At 41.6% G+C, this 26,616-nt stretch overlaps 1 long non-coding RNA gene across 1 annotated transcript in view; it reads right to left on the reverse strand.

The window, feature by feature from the left end:
- Positions 1-393: 393 nt before the first annotated feature.
- The window catches only part of LOC107054138, a 91,576-nt gene continuing 65,353 nt past the window's right edge, over positions 394-26,616 (reverse strand). The window contains exons 4-7 of the long non-coding RNA XR_005862357.2: positions 14,776-14,848; positions 13,854-13,972; positions 8,863-8,990; positions 394-6,601 (exon numbers count right to left, since the gene is read on the reverse strand). This is a non-coding gene — a long non-coding RNA (uncharacterized LOC107054138). The remainder of the gene's footprint in view (positions 6,602-8,862; positions 8,991-13,853; positions 13,973-14,775; positions 14,849-26,616) is intronic.

Here is a 26,616-nt window from a genome sequence, read left to right on the forward strand (position 1 = left end):
AATTAGCTGCTGATGGGTATTCCCTACACAAAAACATGAAAACTATTATTTTAATTGACTAAATGAAATTTATGAGGCATCACAGGCAAAAAAAGAGATGCTTCAGTTTTCCCTCCTCTTTGCCACTGCAACTGCTAGGATTGTTCAGTCTAGAGAAGAGGAGGCTCAGGGGAGACCTTATTGCTCTAACTACCTGAAAGGAGGTTGTAGTGAGCTGGGGGTCAGCCTCTTATCTCGTGTGACTAGTGATAGGACTAGAGGGAATGGCTTCAAGCTGCGCCAGGGAAGATTCAGGCTGGACGTTAGGAAATACTTCTTCTCTGAAAGGGTGGTCAGGCACTGGAATGGGCTGCCCAGAGAGGTGGTGGAGTCATCGACTCTGGTGGTGTTCAAAGAGTGTTTGGATGTTGTGTTGAGGGACATGGTTTAGCGAGAACCATTGGTGAAGGGCGAATGGTTGGACTGGATGATCCTGTGGGTCTTTTCCAACCTTAGCGATTCTATGATTCTATGACAACAATCCAGGCTGAAAAACTCCCAGAGCAACGTAACACAGCAGAGATGCTCACATATGAGACCATCTGAGAAGGATTTGGAGATCATTATCAGCAGGAGCAATTTTCTCCTGGAGGCTGTAACACCACAGATCCAGACTCTGGTCTTTCAGCAAGGTACTGGCTCACAGAATATAGTGCAGCAGTTGCATAAACCACAACAACAAGGAAAGCAGCCACAGCATTTCTGAGCAAAACAAAATAGAGCAATAGCACGTATTTTACAGAGGCATGGGCTGTCTTGCCCCTCGTGTTACAGGCCATTCAGACGTTCTTTCAGAGCCAAAGTACCTGCTGCTACAAATCTCTTAGTGCATTGCATTTCTTCTTTTACAGTATAATATCCACCACCATAGTTTTATGCTTGCATATAATGCGAGAGCTTATCCAGAGGAAAATAAGATGGAGCTGGTCCAAACGTTACATTGTCCTTTTCAAAGGCAGAGTACAGCAGCACACAGCCCCTGTCTGCTGCTCCTCCCATACACCACCGAATAACAATGATGGCAAAGGACGTTCAACAGCAGCCAGTCCCAAAGAGACACAAGAAGAACCCAAGGTGAACAGATCCAACTACAGACAACAAGAGTGATCAAACCAACCTCTTCGTATATCTGGCTTAGAACCACACTCAGACATCATGATTAAAAATTCGTGTAGCTCCTCTATGAGCCATAAACAGTTTTGTCAAAGCAATGAACTCCACCAGAAGGAGCTTTGGTATATAACTGAGCTGTCACGGGCAGTAAGCACTGCAGGAAAGAGCCGGCACAAACTTGCCTTCTGTTTGGAGACTGCAGCAGTCAACATCCACGTTTCACATTTCAAAGAAAAAGGAAGATGTATTAAAATGAGCCTGCTATTAAAATCTCTGTTCTCAATGGTGATCAGGCTGACACCAGCAGTGAAGAGTTCATCATCGTTATGACTGCTACGAATATTTATCGCTTATTCTCAAAAGGGTTTTTTCCAAAAAAACATTGTGTGAGGGTACCCATGGAAAATAATTACACTGGAGAAAAAAAAAAAAGACTGAAAGAATGACCTAGAATACATTGTCTCACTTTGTATTGCAGCTGTCGTAAAGTAACCGCGTTCTGTGTTAAAGTCCTGTTATTTTACCTGGCAGAGCAAGTATTGCTTCAAGAGCTGCAAATTAAAAATGAATCTCTTTAAGAACAAGCCGAGCTCCTTCCAGGGGCTTCATGGAACAGCTGCTGAGGGAGACAGCAGGAGGAGAGGCACTGAGTGAGACCCTTCCATCCTCCATGGCAGTTCTGCAACCCCCAGAGCAGCTGGGAGCAGCATCCTTCAGGCCTGTTGGGGAACATCCAGAGGGTAAATGGGAACATATCGAAGGCAAAGGACAAGAGGAGACGCTGAGGCTCTGGTTTCTGAGCAGGTAAAAGTTATCCAGAATTAGCTGGGAGTGCACTGACCTTGTTTGGAGAGCATTGCCACGTGGACTACAGGGTTAATGACAGCTACACTCACGGGGCTAACGTGGCTCCAGGAACCTGAGAACTACGTTTTCTCTCTCAGATATCAGAGTCATTTAAACCAGTGGCACAATAAAAGGAGAAGGTTTTCATTTATAGAAACTGATCACCCCAATGATCTGGAAAACAGGCAAAAGAGAAGCATGCTCTGCAGCCCTGCTCTATGAGTAGAGGAATACAGCAGAAGGAATGCTGATCTGACTCTATAAATGGATTCCTACATTAGCTGAATGCTGCCTACCAATATGCATTTATCAGATATGCACAAGCGGCCTCAACTGCAGGGGAGCAGGGCGGCTTTCCTATCAGCTTCACATCAGAAAGCTGTGCAACAAATGCCAGACGGGTTGGGGAAACCAGAGAACACAACTCTGGTCTTTTCAGCTGTTGGCTGCACTTTAGTGAAATCACTTCAAACTATTTCTAAAGCCACATTTATTTCTTTCCCCCCATGAAAGAAGCAATAGTCTTCCCTTTCTTGCCATCCTCTGAAGAGACAGCAAATGCTAACTTGCCTTTGAAATGCTTCCAGGGCTGGAGCCAGAGGCCCATACTTAGTAAAACATTGCACCAATACCAGATCTCAGCTTACCTTCAGGTACCCACAGACCAAAATGCTGCTTTGTGCTGTAAGCCCTCCTTGTTTTGGAAAGTTCATACCTGATGCAACCTGCTAAGCTTTAATTTGTCTTTGAATAAGGTGAGTGCTCAGCTCAGCACCACCAGCCTGACCACAAGGGGTGCATCCTCAGATCCACAGAATGGCAACGAGAAACAAATTAGGGACCACAAAGGGACAGCCTGCTTTTAGATTAGACAGTAAAATTTCAATAGATGAATGCAATTAAAATCCATCCTTTAGAGTGAATGTGTTTACGCCAATTTACTTCTAACTGCTCCTAGTTACTTCAGTCACAGCATCTAGTGATGTAGGAAGTACTAAAATGAGCAACGACAGCAGATAGATCCCCACTTTTTTTAGCTTTCACATTTTAGCAACCCATCTTGCCTCTTTCTTCCACCAATGATTACTTTTTATTTCTTAAGATATTTAAGAACCACTATAGACAATAATGAAAAATAAACTAATGACAAACCAAATAGATTTTAAGACATGCGGAAAGATGTTCCTAAATGCCCCAAGGGACTGCTTGGTCAGTGTCTCTGTGCCTCTTTATCACCAGCCAGCAAGGAACACAACCTTGTCATTGCAATTCTTCATGCATTTGTGTGTGTGTGTGTACTTTGCAGCGGAAGTCTCTTCCGCTGGCCCAAAGCAATCCTGGGTGTTACTGATACAGAGCAAGAAGTAACGTGCAGAATAGAAGATGAACTCACAGCAAACAAGCAACTGCTCTCGCAGACAGGCATCCCACAGGCTTGGCTTGCTCAACAGGACTACCCAAAGGTTAGCTGGAGAGATGCTCTGCTGCACTGCTCACCTGTAGCATCGCACTTCCCTGCTCCCCCAACAAAAGCTAACATGGAAAAGCACAAATATTAGTGGTTTTATGTGGATCATCCACAAGTCTATTCCAAGTCCACTCAGGTGAAGTGCCCCACTTCACTAAAAATCTAGAGCAGAAACCACTGTGCATTTGTAGTTCGTATCTGGCTGCTAAAGGAGGAAATAAAATGGAAAAAGAAAACTTCACTACCTCTTCGCAGACACAGAGCTTTGCAGACAGGACAAGAAGAAGCAGCAGGAACTAAGGCCAGCAGGCAGCAGATACCAGCAAAGGCTCCATGAAGAAAGGCTGCATAGGGATCCTCACTGCAGGCTGTGTGCAGCCACTCCAGCTCCTACAGTTTAGAGCCTGCTGCAAAAACTCTGAGCACAGCCAAAGAATAAAGCCAGTGAGCACTTCAGCTGTCTGTGCTGGGGCTTTGTTAAATCTGGAGGCAGGGAAGGATGGAGAGATGGGGAGAGAGGTAAGCATGGTTACTTTATTCTTGGGTTGGAAATTAGGAGTTATCTTGCAGAGTGCCTCACATCAAGAGAGGGCAGCTGGGAAGCACTGGGTAATCCCTAATGGTTGGCAAAACTCATCTGACATGTAGGCTAAAATATACATAAAGAATATTATCAAGCATAGGAATGAGGGGTTCCTAGTGAACTAGAGAGTGCATATATTGCACGAGAGTGCTGTAGGATGTTTAAATCAATTACTTTTAAATTACAAATAATCAAGTAATTGAGTGAATTGAAGTCAAACTGTCAAGAGATGACCTCACAGCCCTCCCTGTGCTGACTCAGCTGTGCTGGCACAAGGGCAGGCTCACACTGCTCACTGCCATGGACAGCCCAACAGGGAGCTGTGTTGGAACATTCTGAGGCTGCAGCACATGGGAAAAAAAAATAACATTAGATACCATCATTAAAACTGCTTGCCCAGAATTTCAAAGAAACGCTTTTGAGAACAATTTCTTAAAAGTCAGCTTCAAAACTTGTTGAGAACTACTCCAAATTAATTCAGCAGAAGCTGCGTTTCCCATCGCTTTCCTTGGCAGTGCATTGCACCAACAGCTTAGAAATAGTTTTCCACTATTCCAGAGAACAGGAGCCATTTTGAGGTATGGCATTTACATAAATCCATAATGCATCCACCAAGTTCTCAGTTCTCAAGGGTGTTATAACACTAAAACAGAGAAATGACAAAGAAGTGGTTTTATCAGACCCAACACCTCCACACTTGACATCTATGGCCCAAAACAATAGATACAGCTGCAGGCTTTCCATTGTAGTGTTTTTCATAATCCTTGCTTCTGGGCATTTATGGTCGAAAGCTGTTTGCTAAGGACTGCAAAAAGTGTCACATTAAAGCCAGTTAAAACGTTGAAGATGGTCCTATTTTATGAATGGATATTTAGAATGATATTTGTGAGCCACCGAGAGCAGAACAGCTCATGGCTGCATTCATAAGCACTGCAGGATTAAAACCGCTGTGCAGAGCACCCCAGATTTCACACAAGAACCCAGAAAATGCAGGAGCATCACACGGTTCACTTCACTCCTACCAGGTGTACCCATTTCTGCTATGTAGAAATGGCACTCAGAACTATAATTACGGTGCCCCAAAGGTTTTCTAGCAGAAGAGTAACAATTTTTCACAATATTTTACACCTTCTCCCCAGCCCATAACACTTCAGATATAGACAAAATCTTGCATTTGAATTCTGGATATACATGGACATACACCACTACTGTTCTACCTTCAAAACTATAAAGAAGCATCCATGGGCCTGATGTATGGTAACCAAAAGTAGCTTTGAAGATAGAAATGAAGAATGGAGCAGTAGTCAAACAATTTGATTGAAGCCACTGAGCACTCAGAATTGCTACTAATTGCCTCCCAGATATGCTCTCCCCTCTCCCATTATCTATAAGAGAAGCTTCGATTCCTCGCTTTGCTCCTTTAAATTGTGCCTCAAAATTTGATGTGATTTTTGACATTTGTACAAAGATGATTCTTCTTTTTAAAACACATTTATTGAGAATGACCTTACGTGGCACTGCGTGTCCTTTGAAAACTCTTAGCAATAATTGATCATTTTGCCAAAGCTCGGGGAGTAGGGGGTTAACGTTTTTTGTGCTAGAGGAGTTGGGCACACAATACATCTGAAAGCAGTTAATCCAATTGTCTTTCACCCAAAGGTCAAATATTCCCAAAACAACATTTTAGAAAATGTAGTCTAAATGAGCAGTGACCTGCATACACAAGAGCCATCCTCATCCGAGCATCTGCAGTGGCTGTATTTCCCTGTAAGGGAATCCACACAGGGAACAGAGGTCCTGTTGCAGGGTGAGGGAAAGGAACAGAAGCCCAGGCTTTTGGAGGCAGTTGCCCCAAACCCTTTTAAATGAGCTGACGTCCCCAGACTGAGATATCTTAAGTACTGACATCACAACATACTATGGTATTTTCCTCAATAGCTTCTACCATGGCCAGGGGCCATTTCCCACACTGGGGAACTGCTTGGGGAAAGCAGGAGCAGGGCAACATTTTGTACACCAGGAATGTCCTAACATTTGTGGCAGAAGCACCAAGCCCAGTGTGCCACCAGAACTCATATAAACTGAATAATCTCATCGCAAGAAGGCATAAAAACCAACACTAATGCTGAAGTTTGACCCAGTTTCAGATTCACTTGATGAATTTTTGAAACAAAAGTTGACTTTTACAAAGTAACTCCTTCAAGCTAAAAAAAAAATGCATTACATAAGCAAGAAACACTTCAATTAAAATGGAAATAAATATAAGATTTGAATCTGTGCAAAAATACTTGCTTCTTGTTTGTGTAACGACTGAACTCCATCTCTCTAGATGCTCTTTGACAGATGTGAATCATCCACTGAACACCTCAGTTCAGACTACAGAGGAGATGTGAATGCAGTCAATTATAGAGTCCTCTTTCATGCTGGTTTTATGTCAAGGCCAGTTGTGGGAGACAGAGGCAGCATTTTGTCCAATAAGCCCTTCTACGTGTTGTTGGATGTTGCAGTGCTCGGCGTGCCCAGAAGACAGTCCTATGACCCATGTACCAGAGCTGTTGGGAAAGAGGGAGCGAGGAAAGAAGGGAAAGAATGGAGAGAGGAGAGAACGATATCTTTACAAAGTTTCATTCAGTTGCATATTGATTTGTTTACAGAAGGCCCAAGTGAAGTAATACCCAATTATTTAAGCCAAGCTGAGAAAGAAAAGCCACTTTTAACTCTAGGCATTCAGGGACAGATAACACAAAATGTCTTTTCCTTCCCTCAAGGAGTTCTGGTCCTTTCCATATTTAAACACTACAGGAAAAAGCCCTCCATTCTCAGTGGGCTCTCACCTATTTCCATAACAGAAAGCTTCAGAACTCTGAGATGCCCTTCAGAGGTTTGCAAACCCATTGCTTTTCCAGAAAATATTCATAGAAAAGGCAACTCAGGGAGCTGACTTGGTTGAAAACCTGAGAGGTTGCACACGACTGATCTCCCACTCAAGAGTCCCTGAAACGTCCCTGGGGCTCCAGACACCTCTCCAGCATGCAATGGCCATGGGCCATATACTATTGAGTCCTTGCACCTCCCAAGCTCAGACCATACCATACCTGTGAACTGATACACCTAACAGCATTATTTTTTTTAACTCAAGCTGAAAAGTAGATGGAGCACGATGAAAACAGCATGCTTCCTTCAGTTTGCACTTGGTGGTCCTCATATAATTTTATAAAACACACATATATATGCATTGCACAAGCGCCTTTTCTGCATAGATATCTTCTTTGCAGCTGCCCGCAGGTGTTCTGCTCTCCCCACCTGTACTGAGAACATTGCTCTTGCATTTAGATGCAGATTTACAGGTAAATGGGAAAACCAAGCAAGGAGTTACCAATGGAAAATCAGAATATGATAGCTACTTAAAGAGATTAACTTTCTCATTACTGTGTCACTGCACGTTGTAATTCAAGCAGCTGGTAGCCTCATTTCTGTAACTATGGAAAATTAAACTGGGAGAGAAAGCTCCTTTTTGTGCTGTTGTTTTCACGGCTACAGGACTTCATTATGTGCCTTTTGTGCCTGTGGTCCTGTATGGGATGCTCAGCATTTAAAGGGCAAGAATGGTTGCTTGTCCTACAAAATTCGCTTTTCTTTAATCTGCCAGAGAACTCATCCTGAAAAGATCTGCAGATCACCTGAACTAATTTGCAACAGCAGTGTTAACATCTCAACTTTCTATTGCAAAATAGAGGCAAGGCAATAAACGTAGCAAAATAAAATTTTCCTTGTTTAAATAGATTTTTTAACGTAGGCTGTTAATTTTTGCAACAGCATTTCTCTCTTATGGAAACATATGTAAAACACGCTGCAATATACGTTATGAAATACAAGAGTAACTCATTTTAGTGCCAGTGGAGACCCCACAGGCCGATATAAATCTGTGCCATTTCCCCATTTCTCTGGAATTTTGTGCAGCGTTAATTTCATCACTAGCAATATTATTGCCGGGTAAGAGCTGTTTTCACAGGAACACTTGAAGCAAAGCTGTCTCGGAGCATGAAGAAAATTAAAGCTTGTTTTTTCTCCATTATAAAATTATCCTTCAGCTCCTTTGATCTCTACTGTTGAAACCGGTGCTGTGGGTTAAATTAGTTTATCTTTACTTTGGGATAGGCAGAAACCTTTTTCAGAGACAACTTTTTCCGTGTGGGTACCTCAGGGGCATTTAAAAATCCAGGTGGAGTATCTTTTACTCATGTTCAAATTAAGTGTAGGGATTGGAGAAACTCAGCATGTATCATTAGCTTTGGAATTAGTTACTTTCCTTTCAAAGCGTGAGTAATTTGTGTGCCTTCCTATCCTATATGGGATCTACAGGCCTTTTATCGAGGTAACAGCTAGAGAAAAGTAATTACTGGAGAAAAACACAGGAGGACTTGAACAGATAACAGCCTATGTAAAAATCTCAGGCTTATCACTTCTAAGGAAGATTTTTTCCATCAGTCTCAGCCAAATGCTAAGGGTTTGCCTTAACTGGCTGGCTAGACTGAAAACCTGACTTGTGGCCAAGTGACCTGTTCTCTACACATCCATCGCTGCTGCTCTGTCCACCAGACCTACTTCATATTTACAGCATGGCCAGCCTAGTCCCATTTTGGCAATCTGGCGAAGGTTTCACACACAAACAAGTAATTCCCCAAGTGCACATAGCCTTTTCCCCATCAAGGAAGGCTGCAGGAAGGTGACCAGGCAGCAGACCGTGGTGATTTTCTCTTACTACAACAGCAGATTCCCATCTAGAAGTGAGATACTTACCTGAGATACTTACCTAGAGCCCCGATGTTATCCGCATCAGCCCCATCTTATCACACATCTCAGCTCAGTACAGAGGTTTTCCTCTTTTTGGAAGCGTGGTGATTTGGGTGAAAAATCTAATAGAGCAGACAAAGCCTTAGGCTGCAGAAAACACAGAATTTACTTGTACCCAAATGTCTTAGAGTTGTATTTGCACTGACATGAGATGCTAGTCATGATTTTAAATCTAGAAAGTCATTACCTGATATTGAAACCAACTCAGTGCAAATAGTTTGGAGTGGTCAATTCTCTCACAATCATAGAACCATAGAATGGCTTAGGTTGAAAAGGACCACAATGATCATCTAGTTTCAACTGCCCTGCAGGGTCACCAACGAGCAGACCAGGCTACCCAGAGCCACATCCAGCCTGGCCTTGAATGCCTCCAGGGATGGGGTACCCACAGCCTCCTTGGGCATACATAAATGACTGAAGACTGTTTACTGTTACAAAAGACAGTTTGCATTCCTAGTTCAGCCCTGACCACTTAAGTTAGAGCAGCTCTATGCACATCAGCTTTCATTTCTAATACTGATAAAATGAGAGAAGTTTTCTGGAGCAGGAAGAGCCCCTAATACAATCCATTCAATAGACATCCCAATGGGTATTTCAAACACTGTTCAAAATACATAACAGTAATGATTGTTTCCAGCTGATAGAAAACACTGCTTAACACAGCTACCAAGCAGTCACGTTCTGTTAGGTTCCAAAAACTGACATTCTTCTCAGTATGGCTGAAATAAATCCAGAAGAAAAAAATCTACCAGAAACCTATGAGAGAAGGTGAGTAAAATATTGGTCAGGGCAGCAAGGTAAATAGAGCAGGTGAGCATTTGGCTATTTTTTGGTTATCCTTAGGGCTTTGGAGTTATGCGAAAAGCTGAATAAGCACAGTAAAAAAAAAAAAAGTTATTGAAAAACAGAAGGAAATGTGGACATCTCACTAAATTCATATTATTTTGCTGTCCTTTGTCTACTTAGCTCAGTTAAATTCATGATCCATAACATAGAGAGCAATAAAATCCATTTTCTGTTGCTGTGTTGAATTAAAGTATTACTAATCATGCTTGAGAAAACATTGCTCTTGCTTAGATACTGTTACAGTTTGGGTTTCTTTAATCAGGAAGCTGAGCAATTGCAGATATTATTTCCCCTTGACGAGTTTCAGCAGAAGTGTTTCTTAATGCCCTGATACCCTAAAGACTCCCACGAGCGCTAAATGCCAAGCTCCAGCATAAAGACAAAGGGCCCAAACTATCACAGTCAAAAATTAAACAGTAAATAAACGTTACATGATATTCTGTACTGCTGAAATCTCTGTTTCTGTTTAACTTCTCTTCCCCTCTCCAGAGAAAGGTTGGAAATTCCAATGGTAGGCACCCAAGACCTAGAGCTGAAGGAAAGGGGCAGGGCAGGACACCTTCCAGTGTCACCCTATAGCTGCTTATACTGTAGTTACATTGTTTTAAGTAACATACCCTTCAAAAACAACTGTCACAAGGGAGGGAAAAGGAACCTACTTTAAATATGCATTAGCATTCCCCAAATCCAACTCCCTATAGTCTTCGTGACTTCAGTGCTCCTTTAGAAAGCACCGAACCCTCTGTACTTTGGGTGCTGTACCCAATTCAAATGCAAGTTGACTGTTTCAAGATTCATTTTATTCTTTAACAAAGGTGCATTGATCCTCAGTAAGTATCCTTTATACCTATAACTCTAGGCTCATGGCTTTAAGTATAAAAGGCTAGGTGTCCTGTTGCTATATTAATATATTGCCCTCATTTCTGCATTAACTCAAGTGATTCTCTGAGCTGACTTCACCCTTTTGGTGATAACACCCCTGTGGTGTCTAAATGGAAGGTAACTGCTTATGCATGAGTTGAGGGGGGCTGATGAATTGCAAATGAGGATAACTTATGCAGCAACAGCTCAGACAGTGAGAACATGTAAGTGGTTTCGAACTACAGGTGTCTGACAAGTGTTCTTTTCCATTTCCCCCTATAGCTTCAAAGTCAAAATCTATCCGCTTTTTCCTCTAGTAAAATTTAAATGACTGCCCCATACCTAGCAGTTTGATAAGTGAGGCTGTTCTCATTTTCAGGCTAGAAAGGTTTTCTGAAGTAAACATCTGGAAGAAATAAAAGCGAATCCTCACCCGGCCCCTCAAAGCAGAAGAGAGCTTTGCTATCGCCGCAGCTTTGCGATGTGCAGGAGCTGTTTGGTGCTGATGAGGTTTGCTCTCTCTGCTCTTCCCTGCTGGAGCTGTTTGCTTGCGATCTGTTTGTTACTGATGCGGTTTGCCATCACTCCTATGCAGGGATGCACACCAGCCCTGCACACAATGCTCCCTGCTCCTACCGTCAGCTGTCAGATAAATGCCCTTTTCTCCCTAATGGTGCATCAGGCTGGCATTATGTTTTTGAAGGCTGAAGGATCCTGCAGTGTCAGAGGGAACTTTGCATTCCACCTGCTATCAGGGGGTGACTACAGCATCGAGGAACGAGGTAATGTGGTGCTGGGCAAAGCAGCTTTTAGACAAGTATGACAACCATGACAACCCCATGTGATTATCCAGCCTGTCCGATCCCCTGGGAGAGCTTCTGAAGATCACACAACCCAGTGTCTTCCCTTCCATCCCATGTCATGGGGTTCAGGCTCCTGGGCACGTTTTGGAACATAGCCCAGTTTTTAGGACAGAGCAAATTTATATCCGAGAACCACCAGCCATAAACGCATAGACTATGTTCTTCTAAAGAAACACAGGGCATAAAACAGACAACATCAGTCTACCAAATAAACAACTCTGCAGTGTTACTGATATTGGTTTTTTATCATTTTCTTCTAGTAAAAATCCATCTCCAGCTATGTCCCATGTAACTGCGTGCAATTCATGTAATTACGATGCTCTAAGACACAGATATGGCTGTAAGGGAGCATTTCTCATCATAATGTCTTTTTCTTTTTTCAGAAATCGTAACCTAAACTAAATTTTGAGGACACTTTTTCAAAATAATGACTGTTGTAAGAATGCTGAAATATATTAACATTTTTATAGAAAATTCATCTCTATTTCAAAACCTGAAGTATTTATTGATATGAGAAACTTTGTGTACACCAAATTATAAACTTCAGTGGAACAGATGATTCTGTAGATTTCATAATACAGAACCAAATGCTAGAAACAGATGACTCACTTTAGACCTTTACTAAAAACTACAACCATGTAGTTGTAATAAAGAAAAATAATTAATTAAAATGAATATACTCTGAAAGAGCAAGAAACTCTGCAACTCAAGGGGGAATGGTTTTAAATTGAGACAGAGAGGTTTAGGTTGGATATTAGGAGGAAGTTTTTCACGCAGAGGGTGGTGACGCACTGAACAGGTTGCCCAAGGAGGCTGTGGGTACCCCATTCCTGCAGGCATTCAAGGCCAGGCTGGATGTGGCTCTGGGCAGCCCGGTCTGCTGGTTGGCGACCCTGCACATAGCAGGGGGTTGGAACTGGATGAGCATTGCGGCCCTTTTCAAAGCAGGCCATTCTATGATTCTGTGATTCTATAATTAAGAATCACAATGAGGAAAAATGATCTCCAAGTGTCATCTGCTGACCAATGCAAGCAACTGAGTCAATGTTAAACAAGCAGAGCAATGTATAATTCCGGTCTAGCCTTCTTAGTATAACCATAGCAAGTAAAACACAAACTAAGGCTACCATATCTCAAGAACGAAAGAAATTAAGGTAATGAATCTCTAAAAATAAAAATCACACTTGGTACCATTTTTAAAAAGATTCCTAATCATTAATTGCACTTTGCCTAAATGCAAATGAAACACCATGGCCATAAAAATAGATAAAACTCAAACAACTTGACTCAAATAGCCATTTTAAAATGGACACAAAAATTACCTCAATGTCTTGAAATACTGAAACAAAAATTCAGCCTGTAAATTCTCTGTGAATCAGAGACTGATTTGAGATTTCCAATAATTAGGCTCCTTCTGGCAGAAGGAGGGAATATTTCAACAATTTCAGCTTTGCTTCTAGCTCTTTCTTAATCAGAGTCCCATGCTAAGCCAACGTCTATCCTAATTTCAAAATCTGCCTATTGTTACCAAAATATGTTAAAACTGGCAGTGACTTTATGGTAAGTTTAACATTCCAGTAGCATTTTAACCAGAGTTACCAAGCTGAATTCCCTGGGTAGCACCTGCCCAAGTTCAGTGCACCTTTGTTTCAGGTGTTCAGTTCATCCTTACAGAGGACATCCTGAGAGGTAACAGAATGGAAGTGGACACTTAAACGTTTTGCAAAATGACATTTTATTAGAGAAAAGCTGTAAGTGCTACAGAATTGTTTCTTTTTTTTTTTTTTTTTTTTCCTACTCTAATACTGAGAGAAATGCTGGATAAATGAGAAACCCTGTGGTCAGTGGAGTGGCAGTCTGACTGCTATCCTGTTCTGCCCTTGCAGATGAACTCATCGAGTGGGAAGCTGTTTTAATGAAGCAAAAGATATTTCTATGGTAATTTACGTATTTAAGAGGCAGTACCTCTGATGAAGAGTTTTCCAACAGGTTTTGAAAACCATGAAGTCAAAATGGCTATTTTTTTCCTTACACAAATACTTCAAGATGATGCATTTTATGTTTCACAGATCAGCTGCTGCTCTTTCTCGTTCAGTTTAGCTCCAGCATATGTTAAGGTATTCCCTATTGTGTTTTTACAGCCTCAAACAGTAAACTACCCAAAGCTCTAAGGAACAGAGGGAACAGCATGTGTGTTGTGTTTCATCACAACAATCACAGGGAACATAAATTAGTGAAGTCATCTGTGCCATTTATCTGCCTAATTGGTCTTCCCAGAAGGAAGCATTTTCCTTTTCACCTCTTTAAGTTGACAGTACACTTTCTGAATTGGGGTACTAACATGATGTCAGCTAAAGAGAACGTTGGGAGCTTTACCGACCTGTAGCTTCATGGCAGGAAGAAGTTTCCATAGGGTTGTGAGACCTTTTCTCTTTGGTCAAGTCAACCTCCTGCTCCAAAGGGACCTGTGTCTCCCTGTCTGGTCTGCTATCTCAATTCCTTGGTAAAGGAAGAGTGAGAAAAGGTGGTAATTAGATGACACAACTACAGAAATAGCAGGAATTGTTTATCAACAAGTGAAGACATAACATAACAAATAGTACAGTGTGATAAAAATGTGAGAACTGCAGCCTTTGTGGATATCTTACAGGAAATGACCAATGCTTTCATACTTAGTTGCCTGCATTTATATTGCAATTTTTAAATGAATGTTTTGATATACAAAATAAAACATATTTGCATCCTTTTCAGTTCACTATGGCTCTCTAAAACCAATATAGGGCCTTTGTCAAATTGCGTAGGCTCACAAGTGAGTCAAGGCTACCCTTAGACACATTCTAGCATCCAAGAAACAAAAACAACCTCTCTCCTGATCAGTAAAAGCTATAAACAGGCCGGTTCAGCCATGTTTAGACCTGCTCAAGTTTCTTCAGTAACTACATGCCATCAGTGCATGTTTACACCAGTCCTATAATACCAGAAAAACTGAAGATAAATTGAAAGACTGAGTACCGTTTTCAACCCATTGACTTCAGCAGGTTTTTGACATCTCACACATAGCTGCTTTGTTTTCTTTTGTCTTGCCAACTAAAGCCATCACCACAGTGCCCTTTCTGCTCTACCTGCCCCAGTCACACAGTGGGCCAATGCTCCTGGAAACCCTGCTCTTCTCTTGACAGCTCCATAGACCCAGCTGCCACAGTCTTAGCGATAATGTAAGGAAGTCTGTCCTTGGGGCAGACAATTTTTTTTTTTTTAATAACACCAAGGAATTGATTCTGTTTTGCCCCCCAGCTACTGACCTGTCAAGGATGCTATCTTGGGTTGTAGGAAATGCTGTGAGATACAGCTGAATTTCTTCTGTATTATAACGTTCTGGAAGGAAGAAGTACTCAGCAATAATTTACTACAAGACAAAAAAGACTTGTTTAAATAAGGGTACTAACTCCTTTGGTTTTGATCAGGCAGAAATCCAGAGGATAAAGTCTTACCTGCATGACACTGGAGTGCCCTTTGCAGGAGGAGACCAGATGAAATACACAACACTGCATCCATAAGGAAAGCCTAGGTGCACACCCAATGCTTATTATGGAAGATAACCATCATAGCTCAGTTTGCATGCAAAATGCCTAGTTTAAAAGTCTATGGACTAAAGGATTAGTAACGATGACAGAGCTGCAAATGACAGAATTCACAGCATGCAGGCTTCTTGTGAGTAATACAGGAGAGCCCTGAAAGTTAGAAGAAGCCTGAGCTTAACTTCAAGCATCCGCAGGAGGAGCCATAAGTCAGAGGTTGGTATTTGCCATTTCAGGCTGACAGATAAACAAGGTATGTCAGCAGCCAGGATGTCAAATAAAGAACCAAACAGAGATGCCAAATGAGAAGGGGGAAAAAAAAACAGCACAGCAGATGGAGATAAATAACATGACTATTCGCAAGAGGGCAAGTACCTGAGAATTACGGCTTACTCACTGATAAAAGGCAGCAGCTGCCTCCAGAGGCACTGGGTTGCCCTGCAGAGGGTGGCAGGTCCGTGTGCTACCACCCCTGTTTGGGATGAGGACTGTCCCTGGGGACTGTGGGTCAGCTCTGGTGCAAGTCTGCTCCTTGATTCAAGGAAGAGGGTGAGGCTGGCATTTGTACTGATACATGAAACCTGGAAACGTTCAGCTGGGGTAACAGGGAGCTCAGTGCCATGCAAACAACAGAAGAAACACGTTTGGAGGACTGCTATATAGAGGACCTAATGGAGAAACAGAGTGCAGTGGTGATGCTGGAGAAAGACAGTGAACAGAATCCTTGTGCTTTCCACCTGTCTCACAGGAAAATATAAATATTGCACTGTTTCTATTAAAAAAACAACCTTGCATTGTTATCTGACTTGTGTGACAGAACAGCCCTGCTGATTTTGACAGGACCAGGGAATCCTGCTAGCACCACACCTCTAATGATGAAAGGAAAGTCCCCAGCTTTAGCAAAAAGAGGACAAAAGAAGTACTTAGTTCTGGATAAACTGTTGTCTTGCATTTCTGACAGGAAACCTGATTGCATCTAACAGAGAGAAAAACTGAGTAACAGAGGAAATGATAAACAAAAGTCCTCTATAAAAAAAAAAGTAGATTAAAACCTGCATGTGAGAAAGGGTGTGTAGCAAGATGTGCTGCACAGTCTCAGTGTAGTTATTATACTTCATAGTGTATCGCAGGGGGACAGGGGTTGGAGACCACTCAGTTCGGCAGGTGAGCAGATCCCTTGGGGTTCAATGCCCAGGTGGCTGCATCATCTCCAAAAATGGAACCATAGCCTCCCCGGGCAACCTGCCCCAGCCTTCCATCACCCTCACCACAAAGTGTTTTCTTATGTTTAAATGGGACTTCCTGTATTTCATAGGATCATTAAGGTTGGAAAAGATCACTAAGAACACCTAGCCCAACCATCAACCCATCACCCACAAGACCATATCACTCAAGGATATGGTTTCAGGCTATTTCTTCTGCCTCCTCTCATCACTGGGCACCATGAGAAGAGTCCAGCTCCATCCTCTGCCCTCCCTCCCAGCGAGGACTTATGCACATGGATAAGATCCTCCTGGGATTCCTCCTACTAAACGCCCCAGAAACACAGCACAGCAGCAGGAATAAGGCATTTTCAGTTTGGAAAGAATCGCTGTGTGATTTTATGCTGTATTATACTTTTATTGGAGATAGCTCTGCTTTCTTTGAATAAAATTTCATTTTAACAAGATCACTGTGCCACTTGCATAACTAATCACTTAAGGGCTTGTACACTTATTTAAGCACCACTGCTTTCACAATGTGCCCTCAATAAAGCTTAATAGGCCACATACCCCAACTCTGACAAGCCAGACTTTGATTATTTAGAGTTGAGCGGTTTCTTTGTTCTCCCCTCCTAAGAGATGTCACAGCCATCACAGCCTGATTGGTACTTTTCATTGAAGAGGAGGGAAATTTGCACTTGTTATGTAGCAATTTATAAAGATTTTTGAAGGATGGAGAATTGGAAATGGAATACAAAAAAAAAAAAGAGTAAATTAAAAAAATATGAGATAACCCAGCAACAAAAACAGATGCTGAAGAGGATTTCTTTACTGAAATTCTTGAAATCATATTTCTGCATTAATATCATTTAAAGATGGCAATAAGGAAAGATCTGAAGTTACAATTGCACAAGTTCTTTTCTGTCAATCATTAACTAATAATTAGCATGTTCTGATGGTGTAGGACTGTATTCTTCCATAATTAAACCCAATGTAAGCCATGAATAACGCCAAAGGATGCAGCTAGGAGGAAGAACTGAGAGACACTGGGGGCAGGACTTGCACAGCCCTCAGGGCTGCCCTACTGCCCAGGCAGCATGCAGGATTAATGCAAACACCTTCTAACCACATACAGGCCAGAGGGTCTTTTCTCTTTCACAAGGTTCCGCCACATAAATATGTGCCTCTCTACTGCTCTTATGTGTGTGCGATTGTCTTTGCTCCAAGGGGAAACAAACTATAGTAAAGTATACATTGAGAATAAGAGGAAACTAGATCACCGCCTGCACAACAACAGTGCTGCTTAGCATCCAAAAGAACCAAATAACAGCATCAAATATTGAACTGGCCTCAAAGATCTTCACTGATTGGAAGCCATAGCAGTTCTTAGAGAGATTTCATAACATTACACAAATGTCAGCTAGTTGCTGCAGTCCTGCAAAAAGAGGTCACCTGCAAATGCAGCTGCTATCCTTAGTGCCATTTTTAGACATTTCCTGTCTGGCATTACCATTTACTAGCTATAGATATTCACCAAGAAACTCTTGTCCACATTGGTGATTTATATGACTTTGCTGAGATCAACCCTGTGAAGGAGCACACATTAGCAGCACTGAATGGTCTGTAGAGAGAAAGGTAACACTGTGTGCCTCAATCCCCCAAAAATCTGCAATTCCGGGCATTTACAACCAAGGCAAAATGAGTTACAGAAGCTTTGTTAAATGAAAACCTGTAGAACTTCCACGCTTAAAACTAGGTTTAAAACTTGTGCTACAGCCAACTCGCTGAGGATAAGTCCATGACCCTTGAAACAAAATGATAACAGAGATACAAGATGGCCTTGGAAATGAGAAATGGCCTCAGAAACGCAGGAGACAGTCTTGTCCCACAAACCATGATTTCTCCTCCTGAACACTCAGGTAGTCATCGCACAGATGTACCGCCTGAGAACTGTATCAGATCCAGCCAAAGAGAATGTAATCATAACTATTTTTACATGGCATAAGTCTGCTCTTTGATATTTTTTAAGAATGCTGATAAAGTACTTCAAAGAGATACATGCAGTCATGCTTATCCTCCCTGCTCAACGCAGTGTGTATCCCGAGAGCTGCAGAAGGACAGAAAATTGTGCATATTTTTAGCTGTCATTCACATTTCTATCTCTGCATAGGATTAAGAAGGAAGTTTCTCCCTCTTCTGAGAAAAACCAAAGTACCGAGAATAAAACAGCAAAATCAACAACCAACATCTGCTCAACCAATATTACTGAAAGAATCAATTTCCCAGAGGGATTAACAACAACTGCAAAGAGTGGATCAATATTGATATGGCCAAATTACCCGACCGCATGCAGAGAAGCACTTGCTGCTCCCGAAGATAAATTTTAGAACTTAATAAATGTAATTCCTCATTACTGATTGATGGATCCTTCCAGCTTCAGTGAAGAAAGAAATGTAAATGCTGTGACTCTGAGCTTTAAATTTTTATTTTCAAAGATATTATGAATGATTTTCTCAAATTATTTTGAAACTTACTTTAGAGTTTCCAAATGCATCATCAATCTTCATGGGCTAGGAAACTAAAAATGAGATTTCCAAAAATCTAGGATCACAAAATACCTGGATTCACTCCTTTACAAGATGGAGAGAATCCAAAACATGAAAATTGTAATGGGCCAATTTCTGTCACAATCAGGCCCACTCAACCAGTATGAAGTCAATGATGTAGAAACCAAGACACAATTAAGTAGCACTTGAGTCAGATGGCCTCAGTTTAAGGGTTACCCTGACATTTTCCCTCTGTCAAACTATTTAAGTTACACTGTGAAAGTTATTGAAAGTTATGGACTGTTGACTGCATTTTTATTTGTTTTTAACTTAAGGATGGTAATACTTTACCATTTGAAGAGCAAATTGATTATGGAGGAACAAAAACAAGTTGGTACCTAAATTAACTGCATTTTGTTATCTGGAATTTTTTGCTCCAATTTAATTATAGCTTAATTGCATCATCACTAAATTAAAGCTAGGCCCAATTATTTCTCCAATCCTTACTTCAAGAATAAATACTATTTGCCTTCCAGGAGCACTAAAGTACAGAATCTGCTTGAAATTATACCTTTTTAAAAAAGTGTTTGCTACCTACTTCTAATTAAAACCATTTATCACTGGAGTATCATTTGGGTTTTGTTGGTTTTGTTTGTTCTAATAAACATTCCAGACTAAACCTAATGTATTTACCTTTTAGCAAGCAAACGCATAGCTTTCTGGGGCTGAACAGCCAATGGCTCCTGGACCAATAGCACTCAGCGCCTTGATGCTCAACACAGCCCTGCAGCTCAGCGGGCCACAAGCTTTAATTACCTAGCACCTGTCCTTATGGAGTTATGCCATTTTTATTATCCTGGCTTACAAGACAAAAAAAAAAACAAAGGAATTTTATATTCCCCTTAAATCAAAATATAATGAATGGGATCTTTCTCCTTCCTGCCTTTCCTACTTACCGATACCATAAACACTGCAAAGAAGAGGTCAAGAGTGTACACATCACTCTGTCATCAGCCTGCACTTTACTCAGACAGATTCATGCCCTGATTTTCAGCAATATCACGTCACTGCCATACAGAAATTGCCATATCCAAAAACAGAGTAGGCTTCTCAATTTCCAAAGTCAGTTGTGCTCTTACTAGCAATTAAATGATGGAGGGAGGGGTTAATTTAAATGATTCAAATATTTAATTTACCATTTTAACTATCGCAGAATTTAGATGGTTAATTCCGGATGACACCAAACACCTCATCATTCATTTTCCAAGATGGAAAACCAAAGTTTGAAACTGTGATTAAAGCTACTGAAACACTGGGACACTGTGGTACATTGCACGAAACAGTGTACTTATACCTGGAACAGTATGGATCATCCTCTCCATCACGGAAACAGACATGTAGGAGAAAGACAGCAACTCAATAGATATTGTAAGTGGTTTTGAAACAAGATTTGAGGAAAATACCCTTTATTATCAAAGGAGATTAAACTTGTTGTGGTTGTACCATAGAGTGCTTTTCAGTAACAAAAAATTGAGCGTCTGCATGCCAGGCCTGATCTGGAAATCCTCTTTGCATGAGCAAAAAGTAAAAATATTTAAAAACACTGCAGAATCGTGCACTCAAAAACATGTCCCTGTTAGCACCCATGCTATATTTTTGTAAAAGACTTTCTCATTTTAAACTGTACAACTTACTGCCTTAAAAACAATATATGTCTCTGCTAATAATTGACTTATGGAAAGGAATTTAAAAGCATCAAGGTCCAAGGGAAGAATGTCTTCTAAAGACAGTGTGAGCTTTCACCTTCCTGAAAGCCTGAAGCTGCACATGTTACTGATGAAATTATACTCTGAAAAGGTTTGAAGATGTGAGAAACCTTTCTACTGACGCTTCTATCCCTCGGTTACCTGGTAGTGTTTTATTACCTGGGTGAATAGACTAGCAGAGGCCTGCCTTTTAACCACAAGACGATGCAAGGATATTATCAACCCAGATATATGGATGGGTCAGCCAAGAAGCAACCAGCACATCTGGCCAAAAGGGAACAGTGTGTATGCCAGCTCAGCCACTGCATGTCCTTTCTCCCCTGTTCTGTTGGGCAGCCACGACCCTGAAGACCCTCAAAATATATCCACAGGCAGCACATGTGGAGCAAAGAGCACTTGTGATTGAGGAACTGAATCAGAAGCTTCTTTAACCAAGCCTGTCCTGGGAGGACTTTCAATCTCACTTAGAGAAAAAATGACCCTACAAATCCCATATACTGATTCCAAGCTTTGCCTGCCCATTGAGCACAAACATTGAAATTCAATGACAACTTGAGCTGTCCTTAAACTTCCTACTGAAGCCTACAAACTGAAACAAGCATTTACGTTTGTCTCTATCTTTTCAGGTCTCCAGAGATTTTGAACATATCCTTGTCAAGAAGATTTTTTTTTTAATACACACAGGAGAAAACGATATCTACAACTTTAATGCATACCTGAAGAGCCTACAATCACTATTCTGCTCTTAACATCCAACAAGAAGCTGCAGACCTCTTACAGAGGGAACTGCTTCTCACTGAACACTTCCCCACTGGTGCATCTCATTGCTTCATCTACACCTTCTACAGCTGCTCTCATCTCAGTACTTATTGGAAAACATTCTCATGGAAGTGCGAAAGCCAGAAGCACATTTCAGTTCACAGTCAGCAGAAAACTGGAAAAAACATGTCACTTATTCAGTGAAATGAAGTGGTTTTATAAAGTCTAACCAGGTGATGTAAAGTTAAGTATTTACAATTGCTGCCTTTAGTTGGCTATTGCCTCTATATAATAACCTAGACAAACCCAAAACATCACAGCTTATAACATCATATAGCTCTCATATCACACAGAATAACTTGCAGTGAAAGAAATCAAGCTCCACCAAGGTGGATTTCCCCACCTCCACTTCACTTTACTCCAAAGACCCAACATCTGCAATGTTTCCATGATGACATGGAGGTAAACAGCAAGAAACATGGCTGCAGCGATGGAGCATCATATCCATGCATCTGTCTGTACGTGGTAAAGCAACACTGACTGTCAAACCCAGTGGGTAAAACTCCAGTGAGACAACAAGTTTGCACGTACTTCCCAAGTTGTACCTCATGCATGTGCTGAGCACACACTGCTACCGCATCATGCTGTCTGAAATAGGAGAAGGCTGCTCCTTCACGGCAGAGTTACTCCTCCGCAGTAACTCCAAATTATAAATAAACAATATTATTCTAGAAATTACAGTCAATTTCAGAAGATGCAACCATTAATTACTTTTGTGGTTTTGTGGGTTTAGGTTTTTAAACACAGCACCGCAGCGCTTAAAGATCCTCCTGATTAAATAATTCAAAATGTTTGCACTACATAACATGTTTGAAGGGGAGAGAAAACTATGCTAAACACTTTGAATTCACAAGCAAGCACCTCATTAACATGCCACAATATCAAATATTTATTACCTTCTCCAGTGTAATGAGCTCATTTAAGACAAGTGTGAGAAAACCCCATCTTGTATTAGAGTTGGCAATATTTTATTTATGTGCACTCTAATATTCACTTTAGGCCACACCAAAATATAAACACGCAATTAATATTTCATTAATGAGAAAGCAAGATGTATTTCTCAATCCAGTACAGGCTTCTTTCGTTCGAAGAAGACAAAGCAGTGGTAAGGCTGCAGAGCACAGCTCCAAGAGGGGAGCAATCAATATTCAGTTATTAAAAATCTTTTTCCCTTCCCAGACTTGCTTAGAGAATAGCTGCCTTGCCATTGCCACTGGAGCTGCAACCTGCTCCTTTTTGTAGGAAAATGGAAGTGCCAGGTTGTAGGTGCCTGGTAAGCACATGCAGCCTCAGGACACCGCTAACTCTGTAGCATGCAGTTAGGAGAGGGATTGCAGGACCAGGAAGGAGCTGGGGAGGTGGCACGTCATCCAGGCTAACGGCTTCAGCTCTGTAAGCAACTTAGAGTCCTGGAAAGCCATCCCTGGGGCAGTGCCACGCTCTTCAGTGATGCCATGAGAGCACTGAGCCCTCTGCCACCACCTCCACAGTGAAACTAAGATTTGTGTCCTCATTCACTCAATGGCCTCTCTCTCCCACCACATCAGCTGTGCTTTCAGCAGGACCCAGGCACTACATTCTCCCCCAGATAAGGGGAGGAATACCTCAGGTACACTTTTGAGAAACCATCAGCCTTTCCTGTGTCTCTCTTCCAGTCCAAACTTGGGGCTCACTTTTCCCACGTGGATAGAAGTACGTGTGCTTGTGGCAAGGACCCCAGCTGAGGTACTTAACAGATATTAGACGGTATTTCCTAACTGGAACAGGAGATCAAAAGTTTGTTTCTAAAAACAGCATTGCTCACAACCAAAAATTCTGCATTTTGCCTATGCTTCTTTTTCCTTTCAGCAGCTATTGACAGCCAATAACCACACACACCAGCAAGATAAACATTTACCATTGCATATTTATCTAAAATTGCTGAAAAGTACATTCAAGAACAGGAAATTTCTGAACGCAGACCCCTCCCACCTCTCCCCATTCATTTCTCCAGTCCCAGGATACACATCTCAAACAGTCAGTAAAGACCTCTTGGCTCCCAGTCTAATCCAACACCCTCTGGAGCAAGCAGTGATACTTGACTTCAACAAGCTCATGCTGAACATTGCACCTCAGCTCTCAAGTGTGGTTGGCACTTTAATCGCACGCCGAAGGCTCTCCCCAGCAGCCTGGCTCTGTGAGAATTGCTCAGAAAATGGTGCTGTAACCCTTGCAATCCCCACTGGAACCTGCTGTGTTTGCAGCACAGCAAAAGCATAGAGCTCTCAGCTTTGCCTGCCCAGGTGCCTCCTTGTCTGGCTGCTGGGTTTTCAGATCCATTCTATTAGGATCATCCCTCTCCATAGCAAGTGAAAGGATGGCAGCACAATCCCTCAGGAAATGAATCTTATGCTGGTGATAAAGCCAGGTGTTTGGAGGAAGCAGAGGCATCTCTCCTCCCTGACAACAGAGGTAAGTCTTTGTACATGAGGTCGTCCTCTACTCACCTCATTTTGATAACTTTGTCCAGCTCAAACGTTACACAACTCATAGCACTACTTTTTTGTCCCCTTGTATGCCCCTCAGGCTGAAGGTAGGTCAGATGAAATGCACCAACGAAGATTTCAGCAAACTACACACTCCTTAGCTAGAAGGAGTCTGAGAGGTACCAAGATTGGCCATTCTTTGAGGACACGTGCAGATAAGTACCATAAACTGCTGTCCCATCAGCACCTTAAACACAACACACACTGCAGTCATGAGCTTCATTTAATTTGGTCCACTGCACTTAAAGATTGGAAGACCGAGTGCACCTTTGCATACAAGAACTATTGTTACAGTAGCACCAACACAGGAAAGATTTAGAGTTGCTCACCTTCCTGACAGGATTTGTAAGGTTAGGCAATCCGTAGATCAACCCCACAAATCACTGTTTCATCATGTATAGATGAATGGGAACATAACAAATCCTAAATGAGTTCTATTTTCAGAGCTATTAGGCAGCATGCTTCATTTTTAACTGTTATTGCTAAAACTAAAGATTTCATACATTATTAAGTGGTGCCAAAACTTGGCTATTTCAGACAATGTAAGGCGCCTCTGGGTCAGACTGATTGACAGGCTGGTACAGTACTCCAGGAGCAAGTGAACAGAAAACTCACATACAAGGAGATTACCCAGTTTGTCTCCCCAGCATGCATTGGTCAGGACTGATAATCTCAGTCTGTTTCTGCTGAATGCAGAGCAGTTAGCATTCAGCAGAAGTACAGCTGAAATCCTAATAGAAAAGAAAATATCAGCCAAATCATTTCTGAAGTGGACTGAATGATGAGCAGGTACATATCCAACAGAAGATTGAACCTGAAATGCATGCCAGCACTTGAAACGAATCATTTGCTGCCAGACACGGTCGTACACGTTTGTAAATGCAGCTGGCAATTTGCCCACCTCATCTTGGAAGCCCAGCTCTTGTTATTGCTGAAGAGAGTAGAAAAAAAACTCTTTAGCACTGTCCGTAGCTTTGAACCAATGAGATTAGCAAATCTAACTCAGGAAAAGTTTAGGACAAACCTATGTTCACACTGTGCAGTATACACACAGTTCAAGGAAGCTGAAACCTCCCCAAGCAGATGACTGATTACCATCCCCTCATGGAGATGAGGGGAAGCATTAGTCATTCTCACTGCACTTTATATTAAAAATGAAGATGAAAACGCTTTAAATAAATAGTAAGTTCGTAAGGATTTGACACTGCATAATGAATAATGCAATGGTGCTTAGCTTTGGGAAATCCTGACTCCTAGACCAAGGGATTAAACACCCAAATCCACAAACAATGAAGAACATGAATAAAAGCTTCTACTTCAGACATGACAGGTGAGAAATTTAAGACATCTTCAGAGCTGCTTGCTCCTTAAGTAAATGCTTTTTAGCTGCCAGGCCTCTGGCGAAGCTTTACAAGAGTCTGGTTGACCAACATTTATGACCTACTGAATGGTTGGGTGCAGTAAGTTCCAAAATTCCATCATTCTACATCTCTTGTTAATATGCCCAACCAGTAGGGAATGTCGGATTTCTTATATCAGAGAATGGATTTACCTCTAGCAGCTAGACATGATAAGAGCTTAAGAAGTACTCATTCTATTACATCTAACAGTGAGATAATTTTCTAGACCAAGGAATTTCCCCTTCAGAATGTTTAATAAATCTTGGATTTTTTCTCATGTCTCTCACAGGAGACATCTGCTTACATAAGTAACACAAACAGAGAGTTAACAATGGACTGATGACTTTTTTTGAGCTAATTAGCAAGGCTACACACACGGTATGCAACCCTACGGCTGCTGTGTTGAACTTCATTGAACATAGGCATGGATGTGTGGCTCCTCACTTCTCTTATTTAGTGGAGATCATGAGAATTATCGTGCCTTGATAGAAGCATCAGTTCAAACAACTGCTCTCTTGAGGATCCAAGGAACATAAACTCACTGCATCCTCCATTCCTATAAAATAATTTTGTCTTTTTGATCCATCCAGAGCACAACTTCGAAACGCATACCTAAGACCCTCAAACAACTCCACTAACTTCAGTCAGACAAAGAATCCAAGCCATTGCCATTTGGTTTAGAGGCACATAAAGGGTGGGGGGGGGGGGGGGGGGGGGGGGGGAAGAATATGGTAGGTTTTGACAGGATAAAAGCCTCCTGCTTTGGAAATAAATGTGTCTGCTTCACTTTGATGCATACTGTTGATAAACGTCCCACCTTTGCTTCAGTATGTTTCTGGCAGCACCACCATTATCCTGTGACAAGGTCTTATTCTGCAGGTATTATCTTATCAGAGACAATAGGATCGATTTAAAGCACCAAGATGCACTGTTTGCCTCAATGAATGCAACAAACGCCCCCCAAGATAGCATACAATAAGAATTGCTACATGCAAGTTTCAGAAAATGGGGAGTTATTAGTAATTAGGGGTTACTGCATGCAAAGTATTACCCCAGTGCTGTGGATAGTTTTTCTCTCAGGTTCCTCAACTGCTGCAGGCAGAGTCCATATAGTCCTTTACCCTAAGATGTTGTTAGAGATCTTGCAGAGGAAGTTAATAAATATGGAGTAGTAAACAATCTTTAAACTAATTAGGAAGAATCTGCCCCACAGTTCATCTCCATCTAACACCCATTATCCTGCCTTTTTCATCTTTTCTTAATTCTCCTCACAAGCTTGCAAGGTCTTTCTTCAAAAGCTGATGGAA

This window comes from Gallus gallus, chromosome 9, assembly GCF_016699485.2.
Source record: "Gallus gallus isolate bGalGal1 chromosome 9, bGalGal1.mat.broiler.GRCg7b, whole genome shotgun sequence".
NCBI classification, from domain to species: domain Eukaryota; kingdom Metazoa; phylum Chordata; class Aves; order Galliformes; family Phasianidae; genus Gallus; species Gallus gallus.